The 21,059-nt window shown below is 27.0% G+C and overlaps 1 non-coding gene across 1 annotated transcript; it reads right to left on the bottom strand.

The window, feature by feature from the left end:
• Positions 1 to 4,793: 4,793 nt before the first annotated feature.
• On the bottom strand, positions 4,794 to 13,229 carry LOC107442823 (uncharacterized). The gene is made up of 2 exons (XR_011636133.1): positions 12,196 to 13,229; positions 4,794 to 5,755 (listed from the first exon to the last, which is right to left on the bottom strand). It is a non-coding gene; the product is annotated as an uncharacterized protein (transcript).
• Between the last annotated feature and the right edge of the window lie 7,830 nt (positions 13,230 to 21,059).

Below are 21,059 nucleotides of genomic sequence, written 5' to 3'. Positions count from 1 at the left end.
AATTTGAAAGCTGTTTCATAAGTTCCAAGGGCTTCAAACCGTAACGATAAGCAAGAGGAAGTCTAGCACAAATGCTAGTTTTTTTTTGTTGTTTTTTCAAAATTTATTTATTTAGAAGAACATAGCATTTGTCTCATAAAATTTACTCATAAACATAATAAAAAAAGCTTTCTTTGATTAATAAATAAAATAATAGTTAAAATATTTAAATAGTATGGGGTAGTATTTATTGATAATAACGAATATTTAGTCAAAAATAATGTATATAATAAATAAAATAATAAGACATAATATGATCAATACATCATTTTTGTTATAGTATTAAGTTTGTTCTAAAACAGCGCCAATTTTACATTAAAAGTTTGCAAACATTTAAAAAAATAAATGAATTTTTTAAGTTTAAAATAATAAGAAAAAAAATTTGATTTAAAGAAAAAATAAGATTATTTAAAATCCATTTAAAGTCCCGCAGCAGACTGATCGTTAAGACACGGTTCCCAGCAGATCACCGAAGTCAAGCATCACTGGCTGCGGTCAGTGTGCGGGTGGGAGACCACTTGGATCAGTCTGCGTAGGAATCGAGGGTGTGCGGTATGGGTCCTCGTTAAACTGTGCAACCGTAAAGTGCTCGACTTCGCGTGTAGGTCGTCGGGCTACCGAAGCGGGGGTGACATCCCCTCTGCAGAGGATCAAAATTATGATGTCATGTCTTCAGATCATCCTCAGGGATGTTTCCCAGACAGTCACCAATAGCCCATTGTGCAGCTCTAGTGTGACGTAAATGAACTACAACAACAACAAAATCCTTTTAAGATTGTTAAGAGTATACTTTCCATTTTCTCTAAAAGGAATTTGCAAGGTAAGTTGATGTGACTCAATAACATATTAAAAATCTAATGTATCTATCTATTGTATAAATAAATCTATTAAAAATATAATGTAAATACATCTTCTTCTTCATAAGCGCTACAGCCTTTCACAGGCCAAGGCTGACTCGCAGATTTTCCTCCATCTGGCCCTGTCCGGTGCGGCGGCCCGCCAACTATCTAATAATATTAGCCAATATTCATCCAATCTCCAATGGATTTTACATCATTCTTATCTGCTGTGTCCGACAAAAAATCGTCTTCACTTACATCCAAAGAATTCGAAATTCCTCACTTTTTAAAAGATTTTACAATAGCATTTGAATCTACATTTTGAACGCGCCTGCTTTCATCTAAATTAATGAATTAAGCAATAATTTCCTGTTTTTGTAAAAAAATTTTGATGTGAAGAATTTTTAACTTTAGATAATTTAGTAGACTAGTTCTTGTTTTTTAATTTTAGAAATTTTCATGCTTTTTTTTTTCTTAGCGGTTGACTTGCACACCCGACATAGCATAAATTTGCAATCTCGTAATCAAAATTAGGGGTTAACTTATACACCGGGATATACTTTATTTCCAGCTTTTATTACAGAGGTAAACTGATTGATTCCAGTTTTCAAGAATCAAGACTTGAATAGGGATAATACACAACAAGCTATAAACAACAATTTAAATCGCATCAACAATACATATGTCACAAAATAAGTTTACACAAAAACATAATTTTGCAATCAGCAATAGTTTTATATACTTAATTTATGTTGTGCATTCAAACGAAAACAATTTGAGGAGAGAAGAAAATAGCAACAAAAAAAGTAAGTACATATCCTATAAAAATTATATGTGGCAAATTTATCAACATGAAAATTGTTAGTTCTTTTGTGAATAAAATACCATAAAGAATTAATAAATTGGCACTTTTTATTAATTTATTTTTACATCAAGTTTGGACCAATTATTACAAAATATACAAAACTGCTACTACAATTGTACAAAATATCACAATTATAAAACAAGACAAAAAAATTATTTACAAAATAACAATGGAAGATAATTTTATTGCATAGTTTCACAACTAATACTTATTTATCTAAATTTAAACCATTGCACATCATTTATTTAACTATAAACTAAGTTGTCGTAGCTTTTGCCAAGCAGGAGAACTTTGCTAAACGTATCTCTAATTTATTAAAAAATATTCCTTACAAATCCAAAGCAACGATTCTAAAAAAATAATGCACGCAACAACGCATTATATTTGTGGAGAACATACGGGAGAAATATTGTAGATCAAATAACTCCGAGGAAATCTAAAATTATAAAAATTGATTACATCAATGCAAAATCACAATCATTCCTAAACAATGTCTGGTTGCGTTATATAATATCATGATATAATTCACATATTGATACACCTACCTTGAGATGAAATAAGTAATTCCAAATGTTTTGAAGAATTTCTAACATAAGACTGTTTATCATAAACCTTATAGAAACCTTAACAAAAACTTAATTCCTATCAATTTAAAGTGTAAATCAAACCCATCATAGATTAATTTAAATTCTATTAATGTATCAATAAATATAAACTATGACAATCTTAAATTAATTTTTATGAGAATAAAAAATATTAAGTACGCAAATTTTATATAAAAAAAAAAAAAATAGGCAGAATGAGAAAATTGACATTTTGTTTTTCACATTTAACACAATCCTTAAAAATAATTTTGACTATAATTGCGGGAAATCTTTTGAAGTAAGCCATCTTGAACCGTGGGAGCTCAGGGGATAGAGCACTCGCCTGCCAATGAGGTAAACCGGGTTCGAATCAAGGCAATGGCTGATTGACTCGGCACCCGGCTCGCCACCCACCACAGTGTGGATGTGAAATATCCTCGGTGGTACATGGATCATGGGTTAGAGTCCCCTTGCCGTCTGGCTGACCACAGGAAGTTTTCCTCTACAGGAAAAGCAAATGCGGGTTAGTTCCATCAATAAGTCCTCCACGAAGGCAAATTTCTCCCAATACTTAATCCAGGCGTCCCCTTGTCTTCTAGATAGGGCTCAAAATTACGAGGTTACGGAGTTGTGCATCGGTAGCCGTAAACCCAGAATTGGGTCGGCTGTTCAACGACGGTTATAAAATAAAATAAAAAAATAAGCCATTTTCAACACCTGTCACAAGCTGATTGAAAAAATTTATTACAATAGTTGATAACGACCTACCTGTTCGTTGGTCTTCATATGGGAGCTTTAGCCAGAAGTATAGGGAACTAACAATGCAATTATAACTAATTAATTTTTTGTACAAAATCTTTCATTTTGCTTTAAATGTTCATTATTCAATGCAATAATTCTAAGTCCCGCAGTGGACTGATCGTTAAGACACGGTTCCCAGCAGATCACCGAAGTCAAGCATCATTATCTGCGGTCAGTGTGCGGGTGGGTGACCACTTGGATCAGGCTGCGTAGGAACCGAGGGTGTGCGGTATTGGTCCTCGTTAAACTGTTCTACCGTAAAGTGCTCGACTTCGTATGCAGGTCGTCGGGCTACCGAAGCGGGAGTGCCATCCCCTCTGCAGAGGATCAAAATTGTGATGGCATGTCTTCGGATCATCCTCAGGGATGTTTCCCAGGCCAATAGCCCATTGTGCAGCTCTAGTGCGACGTAAATGAACTACAACAACAACAATTCTAAAAAATTCAAAAGAATATTGTCATTTGATGTAGCGTGCCTAATGGGTTAAAAATTATTCAAACATTACGTAAATAAACTTTTAATTAAGTTTCAATGTAACATTATACCTGACCTAAAATTGCTGCGTCATTGTAGACACATTAGCCGTGGAGAACTAAAAAAAATTATTTTTCCATAAGGTTTCTTTAAAAAAAAAAAAAAGTTTCTGAAAATTAAACTTTATGATTGTTTAAGGAAAAAAGGTTAATTTTTTTGGTGTTTCTTTGAGCTAATTTTAAATCGTCTGAATTTTCAGGTTTTGCCATAAAATAAGTTTTAAAATTAAAAACAGTGTATTTAAGATAACAATTTACATAATTAAGAAAAGTTATGCCAGTTACCAGCTACAATTAACAACAACAAATAGTTTGACAACAATATTTACATGTCAGTTATCAAGATATTAGATATGGCAGTATATTATTAAATAATACAGTAAATAAAGATTAATTATTAGAAAAATATCTATAGCTTACTTTAAATATAAATTAATTTCATCCTTCATCTTTAAAAGTAAGAAAATAAATTTTAATTAATTACTAGGAGCCTATATGTTATGGGTGGGGACAAGAATTAATTTCTTTACTTTCTGAATGAGTTCCACTTTTATCGAATCATATTATTTCTTTAAAAATAATATTTGTATTCATACTTTAAACAAAAATATAATTAGATTCCAAATAAAATTCCAATTTTATCGAATTTTATAGAATCATAATGTATTTTCACATGAAAAATAAGCATTTAACTGTTCAGTTTTATTTCTCAGCTAAATAAACAAAGATGAAACATTTTCCTCATCCAGCAAAAGCTTTCAGATAACATCGACCTTCAACCCAGCTCCCTAGAATGATCTAGGAGTTTTGAATTTACATAATTCTGACTTTTACACACTGAACAAGTTTTAGTGTGCAACACTGAAAATAAATCAAGATTCAAAGATAATTGGTGTATTTTTTATGATTTAAAAATATATTACATATATATTAGGTCACAGGCAATCTTTGTTCTAAGTTGCAGGCAAACAAAATCAATTATTATGATAAATTGAGACAAAAATCTGGATTTTTTTTGTACTATATTTCTGCTACCATTTGTTCCACGTTGTGACTCATATTAAATAAAATGAGCAACTAAATCATTTTTATATAAAATTTGATAAAATTAAGCATTTAATAATAACAATATTACAAAAATAAATTTATTACAAAATAAAAAGCATTAATTTTATAAAAATAAGTTTTGCTATGAAATATAAAACTATACATAACAACTATACTACAAACTATTACACGGTACAAATTTAGGCTTTTGATTTCAAAATAAAGCTTGATACATATTTAGTATTTTTATAGGAAAGGGTAAAAGACATTTCTTCATCTAAGCATTTGAATCTGGGAAACGGCGTTACGTGTTTGCAAAGAAAAGCGGTTGGTAATTACTTCATTTATAAACATCTTAATTTTTATGTAATGTTTTTTAAAGAAATGATGGTTACTCTGGTTTTTATACAAACCAAATTTTAGCCTTTAAAAAAATAATAACAATTTTAGTGAGAGAAAAAAAAAAGGCATCTCTTTCATTCTATGGTTGAACTTATGTTTCTAAATTAAATATCTTTTATTTTAAAAATTAAAAAAAAAAAATACCTTAATGAGACAAAAAATGTAATTTAAAGGAACTGTTTTTGTTCAAAACCGTACATAAAGATTACAAAAGTTCAAAATGATATGTTGGGATTAGAAAAAAAAACTGAAAAAAGTATGTGGAACAAGGTTTAAAACCACACCTTACTGAAACAAGCGAAGAAAAACAAAAATTTAATGACCATGTTTTTCTTTATGTAATTTTAAACAATAACTTCTTCGAAACCCTTGATGGCAAACTGAACAAACATAAGGCTTCAGTCCGCGATGAATAAGCATATGATACTGTAAATTATGTTTTTGAGTAAAGCCTTTATTACATACTGTACACATAAAAGGTCTTTGTCCAGTATGAGAAGCAGTATGAGACTCAAATTTCCCTTTATGAAAAGTCTTGTAATCGCAAAAGGAGCAAGAATACACTTCATTAGTTGGACTAAAAAAATCTTCTATCAGAGAGGTGGAGATTGAATTAACTTCGTTTTTGCCAGCATTTAAAAGGCCTAAAAAAAACAAATATTGTAGAGTAACAGTGCAAAATTTTTTAACATGTTATAATCTTAGATTATCGTAAGAAATATTGTTGGTTTTGCTCATTTAATAAACTAAAATTTAAAAATGGCAAAAATTAAAATGAAACATATTTAAGCATTACGCTATTGTGCTGGTGTCTCAAGATCAGAGATTCTCAAACTTTTACCATCATAAAGCACTTTTGAGATTAGGAATGCAAAGCCGAGCATTAAATTTTATCTTACTGCCATGAATAGAAATTTATTAAATTAAACACCAAAACAGTCTAAAGACGGAGTCGTCCTATCATTTAAGCTTGCGGCACACTAGATTTCATAATTTTAAAATTTTTATTTTGGGATCCATTGCATAATGCACATGAAAGAAAAAAATTTTAAATGGATTCAGGACAAATGTTGCTGATTCATAATTTGCTATTTTATTGTTTTGGCACTATTTGGTTTCAAAAAAGTCTAATTTAATAAGAAGGAACTGCATATTTGACATTGCCTTTTTGCTCGAGTATGTTTTGTCAATTAACGGGTAAGAAACTGAAATATTAAATGTTGATTTTCATTCAGTTTCATCTGAACAGCGATAAGCAATTGATACCTGATTCTTTTTATTATTATTGCCCACTGAGGGCTCAAAAAATTATAATAATCAGATATTTTTCCAATATTTTCATTTTCTTTTTCTTTAAATTTTAAAGTTTAACTCTAGACAGACTAAAAACTGCTGTATACCTAAAAAGACAAAAAAACACAGTGTGGCCCTTCTTAAAATATTCTTAGAGTAGATCTAAACTATGCATCTAAATAGACGGTAAAAAATGATTTATTAAAGGTATAGTAGAGATTATCAGAAGTGTGTGGGATTTCCTTTTCTACTTGGGTTAATATAAAAGTCCTGATTAAATGGAGGAGTTGTGACTTTTTCTAATTTTACCAAAACTTTGTAGCTTGGGGATTTGAGTTTCTACTCCTTATAAAAAATAATAATTATGTATATGTTTTTGAAAAAATTAACTGAAATACTACGTTTTAGTTAATGAAACTGAAAATTTCTAACACTAACCTACTTAATTTTGTTTATTTACTGTTTTCATAATAATCAATACATCCTTTAGCAACAACATTTGCCACAATACCAGACTAGCATGCATACCAAGTAAGATTTCCTTTCTTTTTCCTCTACCTTGGACATTGTTTTAAGTGCATTTTTTATGATAGCCCAGAACCATGAAGCTCTTTATAATTTCTGTGACAAAGTTCCTCCTTTCCGGCTTTTTATAAAGCATTTATAGCTGATATATCCAAAATTATAATTTTAAAAAAGTGTTGCAGCGATTATAAAAAAAACTATAAATTTCGCCAATACCTAACAAAATAATTAAGTGCCACTCTGGCTCCAGCCATCTTTCTAATAAGTTTCCATATTCAATTCTTTCAAATAAATTCAATTTCTTTCTAATTAGTTTCAACATTTACAGTCCCATGAGACTAAAACCTAAATAGTTAAATAAGCACTTAGAGTCACATAATAAATAGTCAGAAAATTGCATTGCTTTAAATGAGTTATTTTTGGAATGATTGAACAAAAAAGAAAAAAAAAATAGAGGGACTACACAGACACTTCCGTGTTTCAAGTGTTAAAATATTTTTAGTAATTTTCTTTTTAATTTTAAAAATGACTTCGTTTTTTTAGGTAAATGTTTTATAAAGAACAGTTTGAGAATCTCTTTTGTAGCATTATTGTTGAGATTTTTTCAACTCAAAATTAGCTTTAGGTATAAAAAAAAAGTTATAAGTTAAAGAAATTTAATACTGTGAACATAATGATTACAAATTTAAAAAGCACATCACACAAATTGTATTTAGAAACACTTTACAGAATTGCTGTTATCATTCAAATAGTTGCTTTTTTTAATTATACTATAGAACATGTAATAATAATTTTTACCGTACTGATTAATATTAAGTTATGATAAAAAGAAATCCTAGCATTAATTTAGAGAGAACCTGCCTATTAATTTAAACTGGTAACAAGATAAAAAATTTAAAATTACAATTTTACTGTGAATTCACTTGTTAAAAGAAATAGAAATTGCTGGTATACAATTAAAATTTCTTACATAGGCATAAGTTAGGTTCCAATTTACCAGACATAATATAATAATTAAGAAAATTAGAACACATGGAATAACAAAAAATAAATTTAAAAAAAAAAAAAGATTAAGAGAAATGTTGATTTTATTAATTTTGAGACAAAAAAAAGTTTTGCAATAGGAATGCCAATAGTATTTTATAATGGAAAACAAAATGTAATGGTAGAAACTAAAACATAATAATTAATAAAAAATGCCAATGCATTAAAGGTTTACTTATCAATTAAAACGTCAAAAATATCATGTAAATGCTTTTGATTTTAAAGTAAAAAAATACCAATAAATAAACATAACCAATAAAGCTATAAATATTAACAACTAGTAGCAAACGAAAAGGAAGAGAAAGGAAAATTTATTTAAATATTTCGTACTAAATCTAGTAGAAATAAGTTTTTATTACCATATTAGAGTTGACTTGTTTTAGCTTAAGAATTCTCATGGCACATAAGGAAATTAGTAAGAAAATGAAATGAAATGATCAATTAACATTATTTATTAGTAATATATTTCCTTTAACAGATATTTGAACCTGTGCTCTGATTCTGATGCGAATTTTCAGTTTTTTTTTTTTTTTTTTTTTTTTTTTTTTTTTTTTTTTTTTTTTTTTAAATAAAGTTCACTTAGTTTTTTTTTAACTTAGGAATTTTCAAAGTAAATTCGAAAAACTTACGGATTTCGATAGAACGCAAATTTATCCACAAAATTAGCTATAAAAATGTTTTTTAAAAAAAGGCAGGATTATTTATGGATATGCCAGAATGTGCAGTACAATTTAAAAATTTCCGAATCCCTGTTTTGGACACAAAATGCAGTTTTGTAAACAATGGGAATCTATTTATAAAGTACAAATTTGAAATTGTAAAAAATTTAAATTTTAATGTATCATCATATAAAACAAGTTATATAATAAAAGAAATATTCAACTTTGCATTATTTCAAAAATGAATGTAAAAAGTTCAAAAAGATAGAAAAAGTTCACTACTCTGCAATCAGTTTAACAGTTACAAGAAGTTTTTAATAGTTACAATTATCTTTTTAACAACAATAGAATACAGTATAAATTATATAATATGGTTCTTTATAATTATTATTTGACAAAAATACATATACAAACACATGTGTTTAATAAAAATAATAATATATATAAATACTTATTTCTTAACTTGAAGTATTAGATGCTCTTTTTAAGATTATGATGAAAACATGAAATTTAGGTTATGGTTATTACTATATACAATTAAAGCAAATATTATAATTTATTTATTGAAACAAATTTATTAAAAATACATGTTTACAGTAAAGAACAATTCCCATTTTGTTTCTGCAAAAAAATTTTTGAATGCTTTAAATATATCACACTATTTAATTATACTAATTACAGTCCAAGTTCAGAGGTCAATAATTTAATATAATTTTATAAAGTTGGTAGATACCTATAAAGGATAAGTTACATTCTATGATAATCTAATAATGGTAATAGCCATAAGGATACTAAGTACTAGCAATAGAAATATAAACAACATGAAAGAAAATAGAGAATTAGAGTTTCCATATAATATTTTATAATAAGAGCTATTTTACATAATAATATATATTAGAGTATAAACAAATACTTAATTTATTAAATTTATTTTGTAAATAAATTGTAAGAAAAAAAGTAAATTTTTTTTAGAAATAATATAATATAAAAATCAAATGTAAAATATAGCTAAATAATCCTTTCTTATAAGCTGCATCAAATGACAAAAACAGATGTGTTTAAATTTCTTCACACTCTTTAAAATAAGCATAAACAGAAAAAAATGAGCTATGAAAACACAGAAATTCGAATAAATCATTTACTAAAAAAGTTATTCTGGCAAAAAACAAGCAATTAACAGTCACACTCATTTATTATAAGCTCTAATTTTATCAGATCCTGGGTCTCAAAAAGAAATTTTTAATAAACAGTTTAATTAATATTCAAAAAAAAAAAAGCTTACATAAAATTCTGTTAATAGGAGCAGAACTTGGATTAGACAAGAAATCCTTTACAAACATATTAAAAATCATTTCATTGAAAATGTCTGAAAAAAACATGACTTTTTCTAGAAATTTCATTTTTTTCCTAAAGGGTTTATAAACAACCCTTCAGTCCAATTTGTTTAAAAATTGTATGCAGAAAAAAGAGAAATGTGGGGTTAATCACATGTCTTGTCTTGAATTGCACAACTAGTTAAAACTATGGGGTTTTAAAAGCAACTGTTGATAAAAAAAAAAATAGATGATATTACAAAAACTAAAAGAAGATGATGCTATGAAAAGCATTGACATTGAAAAAGCTAGATATCTTGCTGTTACCATTGCTAGTGTATCTGTGCATGCTTTAGATCAAATGCTAGAAAAATGGGGAATTTTACAGCAATGTGAAAGAAACAATTAAATTACCAGCTTCTAAATCCAAAAATTGTCGAGAAATTGCAAACTTAATTAAAATCAATATTAGTCGATGATAACGTATTTCGCACCATGCATGTTGAAACGTCAAAGCTATTTTTTTTTAAAAAATAATAGTCAAAGTTTTTGTGCATAATTTTTGTTTTTGATAATTTCGACTAACTCTGTTGTAAAAAATCTATGAAAATTTTAAAACTAACAAATGCAGAATTTAAATATCAGTAATAAAACAGAGAATTTTATACACATTCATTTTGCTCATTTTTTTATTTATTTATAATTTCATAACAATATTTTTCATAAAAAAAACTGCCTTTTAAAAATAAATATGACATTCTAAATGCATAAGGATCATATATGGCAGTACTTTTACTTTCGTTACTTGTACCGCCGGAACAAGTAAAAAGTACGTACTTTTACTTGTACTTCGTTACTTTTTAAATTTAGTACTTTTACTTGTACTTTCGTTACTTTTTTAGGGAAAAAGTACAAGTATTTGTAACGGAAATATCGAACGAAATCGTTACTTTTTTTCTAAAACTCGGTAAGCTTTCTAAAAAAAAAATATTAAATTGAAAAAAAATGCTTATGTTTTTTTTTTAATTAACAAAATTAATGTGCAATATACATGCATTCACAGCTAACTTCGTGTTTAAATACCTTCTGTTTCAACTTATACTGCACATTCAATTATTTTTTACTAGCTCAAAGATCACAAAGCTATCTGAAACCCTGTGTTTGCTTTGTTTACGTTTGTGCTTTTGAAACGCGTCTCTAAAGAGTAAAACAATCCTAAATCAATGGTAATTTAAATAAATAAAAATAATAAGCTAAAAATTAAAATCAATAGATAAAATTTCTTTTTCGTGCAAATCCATAAAAAGTTTGAAATTAAAACTATATTTGATTTTAAAATTATATTATACGATTATATTATAAAATTATATTATAATATTCTTTCGAATTTAAAAATAAATTTAAATCCATAACTTTCAAAATTAAAAATAATTAAATAAATGACAACAATTTGGCAAAAACTTTAAAGAGCATAAGAATATTATTCAATAAAATTTTAGGTTACTTTGAATTTTCGATTTCCTAGAAATGTACTTTTAAATCGTTACTTTTTTTGCTTAGTACTTGTACTTTTACTTGTACTTTTTACTCGTTACTTTTTAAAATATGAACTTTTTACTTTTTACTCGTTACTTTTTTTAAAAATACTTGTACTTTTACTCGTTACTTTTTAAAAGTAACGTTGCCATATATGATAAGGATTGTTCAAATAAAAAGAGAACACACAATATAACATGAAAGAAGATAAGAGGAGCACTGCCGACTGTGTAAAACTAACAAACCAGTTCACATGAGAGCATTTATAGTGAACGCTAAGTCAAGTTAAAAACACATGTCCAGAACAAAATAACATAAAGTATTACAATTTTAAGCGGCAGAATTCACTTTAAACATTTCTTAACTCATGTTAGAAAATAAGGGTAACTCTCCAATTACCTCTAATCAAAACATTCAATTAATTAAATCAACTGCATTTGATGTTAACATTTAAAGGATTAAAATGACACGAGCTAAATATTAATAAGACACTAATAACAATTTTTAAATTATTTAAGCAACAAGAAATCTAGGATTTAAGAAAAACATTACACTTAACTTTTAAATTTTTATAAGCTAATTATTTATTTTAGTTTTATCTTATTCTACAAAAAAAAATTTTTATACATACTACTAGATTATTTTTAAAATCGTCTTTTACCTGTTTTAAGAAAAAGAAATTATAGGTTTAGCCCCAGGATATAGAGTGCTCACCTCTAATGCAGACAACCTAGGTTTGATTCTTGACTCTCACAGCTAAGAACAGATATTTTGACTACAGTGCTCTTATTGCTCTTTGGCTAAACGTTAGGAGATTTTGTTTTCTCTCTATACTCACAGATACAGATTATTTTTAAATGAAAAAGAAAATAAAAAAATTCAATTTGATTAATTAATTATTTTCCTCCTTAGTTTCGAACAAAATGGAAGTTGTTTGTTTAAAATTACAAGGTTACAGGAGATACCAAATATTGTAATTAAATCCACAATGAAACTTATTAATATACAGTAAGAAGTATAAAGAAAGTAACAATAAATTTCAGTTAAACCAATAGCTTTTAGGAGTAGGGTACTAAGTGCACTTTATTTTTCATTTGGTTAGTTGAACAGATTATTCATTTTGAACACAAACCACAAGTGGCTTACTTTAGGTAGCTTATTAGACAATTTTGTAGCAAATGTAATGACTTTCAATAAAAAATGCTTCATTTCATTTTGCTTTATAGCTATTATAAGCTGTAAAAGTATGCATTCAGATAATATATGGTTCTACCAGTTTTAGTAACATGAATGTCATTGTAAAATGCTAATACTATCATAGCAAGAACCTTATAGAAAAACAAAAGCAGTATTAAAAAATTTATTTTATTTTGAGTAAAATTTTTAAACTGATTAAAGTTAAACTTGCTTTTTTTAATAAAAATAGTAAAGGAAATCAAATTAAAGTCTTTAGGAAATTACAGCACACTTTTAACTTATAACCAATGTGTCACTCATGTTATATAAGCCAGAGGTTTTCTGGGACGAAATAATCTATAAGCATTAAATTAGTTTTTTTTTGCTATTAAGTTAACTTTGAAACTAAAAAAGGAGAAATTAAATTTTATGTATTTAAACAGTTAACTAAAAAAAGAAATCTCAAGTCAAAAAAATTATTTGAACAATGTTTGAAATATAATGGAAAATTGAAAACTTAATAAAAGTAGTTTAAAAAACAGATGATCTAGTTTCAGAAAATGAAAATAAATACATTAAAAATTTATTGACAGTTGTGTATATAATAGCAGTCACAAGAATTTTGATTAATCTGGATGAGAAGCCATATGGGCAATAAGTGCATTTTGAGTATTGAACATGCTATCACATACTCTACAAATAAATTTTCCAGGGTGGGAGTGTTGTAAAGCATGAAATTGCAAGGATTGCTTAGTTGTAAATCTCTTTTTGCACACTGAACATTGAAAAGGGCGTTCTCCTGTATGTTTTCGCATGTGCACTTTTAAATTAGAATTGTAAACAGTAGAGTAAGAGCAATAAGAGCAGTTATAAGTCTTAACAGACTTTTCTTTTATTTCTAGAAGAAATGAAGTTTCACTATCATTCTTTAACAAACTACCTAGAAATAAAATGTGTTATTAATAGAATTTAATATGCATAATTGAGAGTAAACATTAAAAAAAAATTATTATTTAAAAACATTAAAATAAAAAGCAATGTCAAACATTTAGAAATCAAAACGTATGAAAAAAATATCTGTATGCAAATATTAAAAAATGTTACTAAGGTATTAAATACATTCAGAAAAAAGATTTAGAGTGCATTTAACTTTTACTAATTTGAATTTTCACAAATATTTTTCGATTTTAAGCTCAAAATATCTCAAATATTTTCATTGAAGCTTCATTCAGAATAAAATCATGGGATTTAACTTTTGCATTATGCATCTTTTGCATTATGCATACAGTTCTTATTCCTTCTATAGTTCTTAAGTACTCAAGCTTAAGTAAGAAATAAAATAAGGATTTTTGATAAATTTTAAAAGTTTAAGAAATCAATCGACAAAGGATAATTGTAATATATTTCCGAAAGTATTTTTAGTAATTTTTAATTAATAAGTAATAGGCATTATCTTGGAAAAAATATTACACATTTCAGACGAAACAGGGTTAATTACAGGTTTTTTTTTGGTAAACATCACAATAATTAAATTATTCAAATTAAAAATATAAGGCCATCACACCTTCCCACTGGTAACAAGTCATCTGGCATACATCTAAAAAATATTAATAAAAAAAAATTTAAATGGAAAAAAAAAGATACATCAAATTCTTCAATGATTGAAACAAATAGTGGCAATTGTCGAACTGAATAAGCCTTCTTTACTCTGCACTTACCCTTCATGTCTATCACTCTATGTTTATTACTTTGCAGCAAGTAACATTCTTTTATTGTATTTTATTTAACAGTAAAGTATTCCCGCAACAACCCACTGTGCGCCAGGAAAGTTGTGATTCTATTATTTTCTGACCAATTGCATAGGTATGGGAAAAGAAGCACAACTGGCCTTTACTTCCCAACCAAGCCAGTACCCACTGATCTGTAGCTGGGTGGGCTTCAAGGCACCACTGGGGTTTGTACCAGTCCTTCACACTGATAGCTCAGTCCATCAACCACTAAGTTATCACAACTCTTTCTAATGGTAATATTTTGTTCATTTATGCTGAGAAAGTATTTTGAGTCTGGAGAATTGCTTATTTCTATAACCTTCCTTAGAAGCAGATCACATTTATTTAAAAGCATTCTATTTAATCCGGGTTTCTCATGAATGGGGAAATATTGCTAAAATATAACAGAATAAATTAACTGGTGATATGATCAAAGTTTTTAGATTCAGTAATAAAAAGACAATCTTTTCACTGAATCTACTAGTTCCCTACAATTAAGAACAAGCACCATGGGTGATCATATGTCTATTTGCCAGTTTTAAGTGATATAAGTTTAATTGCAAGATAAAAATAAGTATAAGAAATTAATATTACACTTCCAATATGAGTTTAGATTTTATCAATGCGTCTTTTACCTTCGTTCTTGAGCTACATAAGAGGCAATTCCTTAAATCCATTTCGTAGAACCGTTCAGTTAAGAAGTTTATTAATTTTTTAACTTATGATTTTGGTTGATTATTAATTTTCTGCTAGTTTAGTTCCGTTTAAAAGGAACCAATTAAAGGTAAGCAGTTTAAAAGGAAGCCTGTTGTATTAATTTAAGAAATGGGATGATGTTAAATGTTTTAAATTCTTTTTATTAACATCACTGAGGACATTTTTTTTCAAAGAAAAGAGCCGATTTCATATTGGGGGAATACACTCAGTTAATTCTAACAAATAGTGGACCCGATTAAAATTGATTGACAAGTTCTTACATAAATAAGTTAAATTTCATCTAATCTCATATGCATTGAAATGTGAATATTCTTTATATCATTTTCTAATTTATACTTATAAGAACTATTTAATCAAAAATAGTTTTTCAATATATTCATTAAACAATGTATTTTGTTTATAATATATATTAAAAAATGCAAAGAAATACTTTTTAATAGGTTTAATATTTAGTTAAATGTAAAATGAAATTAAAATTTTTTTTTCACATTTTTAATACCAGATGCAAATTTTCTGCAAGAATACATACTTTCATAAATTAACAAAAGTATTAATCAATTGTTTTTAAAATGTCACACACAACAACATACAAGCAACAATATTTTCCAACAGAATACTTAACATAAAAAAAGTCTATGCAACACAAACTTAATTTAACACTTCAAACCATACAGATTATCATGGCTAGTAGGAGATGCCAAAAAAATTGATGACAATTAAACCTAAAAAAATTGCACATTTTTATAGCAACAAAAATCAGTACCTATTTTGAAAAAAATATGTATAAGATATTTTGATTTATATCTCATATTAATCCCTACTGACCTTATCAGTAAGCACAAGTAAATAAATTAAATAATTAATTATCAACCCTAAGCTAAGTTCAAAGTAGGAGCTGGAAAATCTCATTCCCTTCATATTTTTTTCATCAAGAAGCATCATTCAATAGAGAAATGTTTCTATTAACTTGTTCAAATAGATTGGTTAGGAAGTATGGTTCAAATAATGAATTTTTAATCTTTGGTTTGTTTTATATTTGTTTCCACAAATTGAGCATTCATAAGGACGTTCTCCAGTATGTTTTCGTAAGTGCACTTTTAAATTTGTTGAATACTCAGTTGAATAAGAACAGAAGGAACATATAAAATATTTTCGACCTCTATTTTTCAAATCAGAGGGTAGTCTCTTGGAAAGATGGTAAATTTCTGAAATGAATAAATTAAATGTTAAAGTAATGACACATTTAAAGTACAACTTATATTAAGACATTTATAATTTGATATATTAATAAAAATGTATGAAATATATTTTAAATTTGATTCACTATAACACTTCTGCAATAAACATAGTTTTTAGTAAATAATTCATAAAATTTATTCCACACACTGAAAAAAGAATATAATTTATTTTCATTTACAGGACTTACTATAAGTTGGTATCACAATACTATTATCTAAATTATTATTACATGTGACCATTAATTTCCAGGGTTTATTTAACAACTCTTGAAGATATTATGCGAATTATATAGCCTTTTAATATGTTTAGAAGTAACCTTCACCAGGTGTAGTGTACTTCTATACTCTGTAAAAATTTCAGGAACAACTTTTATAGTTCTCATCCAGAGTACCCTTCAATTTTGACCATAGGGTATAAGACCATGGCATTCTAACTTCTCGTTCTTTAGCAAATATTTTGATTTCAGGAGTTGTGGCGATAAATTATTGATGATACTCATGAGACAAAGTTCTTTCAGATTTTTGTTTCAGAAACTGAAAAAACTTGCTAAAGGCGTCATGTTTTAGGATGTCTAAGTCACTCAGAATACCCTAACATTAGAATTGAAGAGCATTCTGAAAGAAGACTTTAAAATCTGTTGCTGAAATTTTTACAGTTGAGTTAAAAAATACATAATATCAGCAGTAGGTTACTTTGAAAAATATTAGATATGTGTGTAATTCACTTTTTTTCCACAAGTTATTAAATCATACTGAAAATTAGGATGCACCTAATATACTCAATAAAATAAAAGGATTAAAATATTATAAAAGTAAATCCTGATTCCTTCTATTATACTAGTTATAACTTAGTGAATAAATTTTCTTTCAATTTATAGAGTCAAAATTATAACAAGCAAACCGTATTATAACAAGAATCAGTACTAAAAATTAGGATGCACCTAATATACTCAATAAAATAAAAGGATTAAAATATTATAAAAGAAAATCCTTACCTAATTTCTTACATTACACTATTTTGAACTCAGTGAAAAGGATTAAATTTTCCTTCAATTTTTAATAATATACATAAGTCAGAATTATAACAAGTAAATTAAGCTTTTTTTTAAAAAAAAAATACTCTACCCTTATCTTGAAACTTTCAGATGACATTATGCTTAAAAATTTTACTATAAAAACATTTTAAATCATACTTTTTTTTAAAAGCATAAAAAAACAAATTTTTACATGAACCATGAAACTTAAACTGAATATCAGACTTCAATCTTCATTAATTATACAACTAGAAATTGGTTTTAGTATGCATTCTTAAGTGAAATTTTAATTTTTGAACATGTTTGTTTTTGTTTTCACAATGAACACATTAAAAAGGATGATACAGTTGAATAAGAACAGTAAAAGCATGTTAGGTGCTTCTCAACTTAATTTATTACTTCACAAGTAGGCTTCTTAAAAGTAATGACACTTTCTGAAATAAAAAAAGTAGAATTAATTGATAATTAAATTAGTATAATAATTTCAGAGACATAGCTTGTTAAGGAGAATTAAATTTAATGTTCTAGCTTTTCCTAAGCAAAATTTGTCTTAGAAAAATAGCAATTTAGTCTCCTTTTAAAAAAAAAAAAACTTTCAATAGAAACATAAAGCTTATTAAACCATTGTTGTTGTTCCATTTTTCTTTTCTGTTTTTTTTTTTTTTAAATTTTAATGCATCATTTTTAAAATAAAGGGGAAAAATAAGCATTTGATAGTGTTGCAAAATTCAGCACATATTTTTAATTAAATACCAAACATTTATTAAATAAAGCTGAAATTATAGAATCCAGATTAAATATCTAAACACAATATATTGCCTGCATGTAGAATATTACACAATATTAAATGTGCAAAGTGCAAAAATTTTATGTCAGGGGAATTATTTTTAAAACAAGACGTGGTCATAAATTCATATTCATAATAAACAGAACTAAAATTTATTAACTCCCTATTTTACAGAAGTTTCAGAAACGTGAATTACAATAAGCAATAAAATAATACTTTTTGCATCCAATTAAAAATAACATGTTTAAGAAAACTAGAACATTTTATATTGACAACCATTGAACTGATAGGTAATCTACAATTGGGAGATTTCCTATAGTGATGACAGATTTTGGAAATACTTAAAAATTTTATTTATGATATAAAATGTACTATTTGTACATGCAAACAAAACGAGTTTTTCGCAAAATATTTTTTCTATTTTTCCCTTGGAAGTAAAAGTAACATCATGTGCTGTCTAAAAAGAAAAATAACTTTAGATTAGTCATTTATGAATAATCATAATTCCAGAGGAATGATTTGATAAAATTTATTTACTTCCCAGAATCTAGTTTTTAGAAAGATAATTTTTTTACAATCTCTTAAAGGAAAATAACAAATTCAGTAAATTTAATTAGTGTGACAATATTTATATTTTGCCTTGAATACTAGATCAAAAGTTTTAATACATTTTTCAGAAAATATAACTTCATTTATGTTTTTAATTTTGTAAACCAGATAAATAAATATTATTATCACAGTAATTGTTCATTAAATACATTTTAAATCGAAAATAAAACATTGGTAGAACACAAACCAGATATTCAATAATCCAAATGAGTAATCAGTTAAGGCCTGATGAGCTAAAGTCAAGGATATATCTAAATATTTTGAATATTAGTTTTGGACTTAAAATCTTTAGTTGATACTCCAACAAAAACATCAAAAGGCTGTTCAAATCTACTTCCGTGGGGGATTGTCAAAGTATACTTAATATTTAATGAAGCATTATGCCATTACACTGATTGTTGCATGCATGACAAACAAATACACAATTGTAAATAGAGATTAGGTTCAATCATCTTTGAATTTTTCTTTACTGTGAACATACAAATACATAACATATAAAAAATAATTCAAAAAATTTCAGTTTCATTTCAAGTCAACTATAATTCTCAAATGACATTTTATATACATATAAACATAGGTAATAAACTTTCAGCTTCTATAAATTATGTTAAATAAAATATTAATTAATTTATAGAAATTCATAACAATAATAAATAGAAACTTAATATAGTGTTAATTTGTTTTCATTGAAACAAGCTGAATAAATAAATATACAATATAACTTTCAGTTAAGGTTGCATGAAATTTTTGCAAATATATATATTTTGTTAATTGCTAAGTTTCAGGCAATAAGAAAGATACCTGAAAGTCAAATAACATTAAATACTGTAGTTATTTAATTTTAAGGTTAGCAACAAATTATTTTCCAGTTTCCTTACAATGGTTGTTCTGTGGTGATGTTTTTCATTAAAAATGTTCTTTTGAACTAAAAAATGTACACAGGAGAAGAAGTTTTAATTACTTTTATAGTTGTAACATAAACCGGCCCCCTGAGTTTAAAGGAAAAAGCAAGATTTAGAGGTGTAGCAGAATAGGTTCTGTTTGAAATGGGTTTAACATCCACCTCTGCCTCAACCACTAATAGTAAAGCGGAAGATAGTTTTTTCTTTCTTTTTAAGATTATAATTGGTCTATTGTTGCATTTTTTCACTATTTATTAACAGTGCTGCATTATTTATCAAGTTATTTCTTTCAGAATTCATTTACATAATCTATATAGATTATGTAAGCATATTTTGAGATAGTGATTAACGAAGAAATAAAATGGAGGAGCAGGAGGCAGTGCACAGAACTAACAATCGGTTCAGATGACATAGCTCCTTGCTATCACTTTGCTCCTTAAACACAGGCAGTGAAGCTTAGTACATACAGTGCTCTGTTATGGCTGTTTTTTTTAAAGGCCCTGTGTCTGTAGTCTCATAAAATTATACTTTTTTGCAAATAATATGCTATTTAAATAACTGATGTGAGCTTTCAACAATTACTCATGACCATAAGGTCAAGTTTAGCTTATCCTTAGCTAGTACTCACTATGTTACTTTTAAAAATAGTTCAAAAAAAGCCACAGTTTTGATAAAATGAAAAGCGTTTGTGGTCTAATTTTTTTAATATTTATAAAGTTAATACAATGCTGCCCTATCTGGGCTCATAAAAATTTGCAAAAACTGAGAATAAGGCAGTGATTTTGGTAATTTTCTTCTAGGAGGAAAAATGTTACCAAATTGACGATTTTTAAAAAAAAGTTTAATAACTTTTAAAATATTTTAATTATTTGTATATTCGAAAAATCAGATAATTTTTTACAGCAAGATGCCATATACAGTTTAAAATGGTAGCTTTGCTTCAAATGTAAGGTATTTAAACTACAGCTTTTTTATTTACCTTGGCGAAAGAGTATCGAAAAGCCTCGTTAAAGCTGAGTATGTTGCTCAAGCTGTAAACAGTTTTTCTGGTACAGCATCCCGTACAGAGCTGTTCACCGGTTTAGTTATGTATTTGAGGAGCTAGACTTCTTCTCTTTCCAACATTCTTTGCCTTGAACAATCAGGGCTTATTGAACAATACAAAACAAGTGTTATTGAACAATGCCTTTTTATACAAAATCGGTTAAGAAGTTTTGCATGTAATTCTCAGTGAAATTAGGAAAAAAAAAGAAATTATATCAGTTACAGGTGGTTTCTATGACCTGCAAAAACATATCTCCAGAAATAAAAAAACAATAGATGATAAATGAAGAAACCATAATAGA

The sequence above is a fragment of the Parasteatoda tepidariorum genome, chromosome 2, assembly GCF_043381705.1.
Source record: "Parasteatoda tepidariorum isolate YZ-2023 chromosome 2, CAS_Ptep_4.0, whole genome shotgun sequence".
In the NCBI taxonomy this organism is placed as follows: domain Eukaryota; kingdom Metazoa; phylum Arthropoda; class Arachnida; order Araneae; family Theridiidae; genus Parasteatoda; species Parasteatoda tepidariorum.
This window is presented reverse-complemented; position numbering and strand designations above follow the sequence as displayed.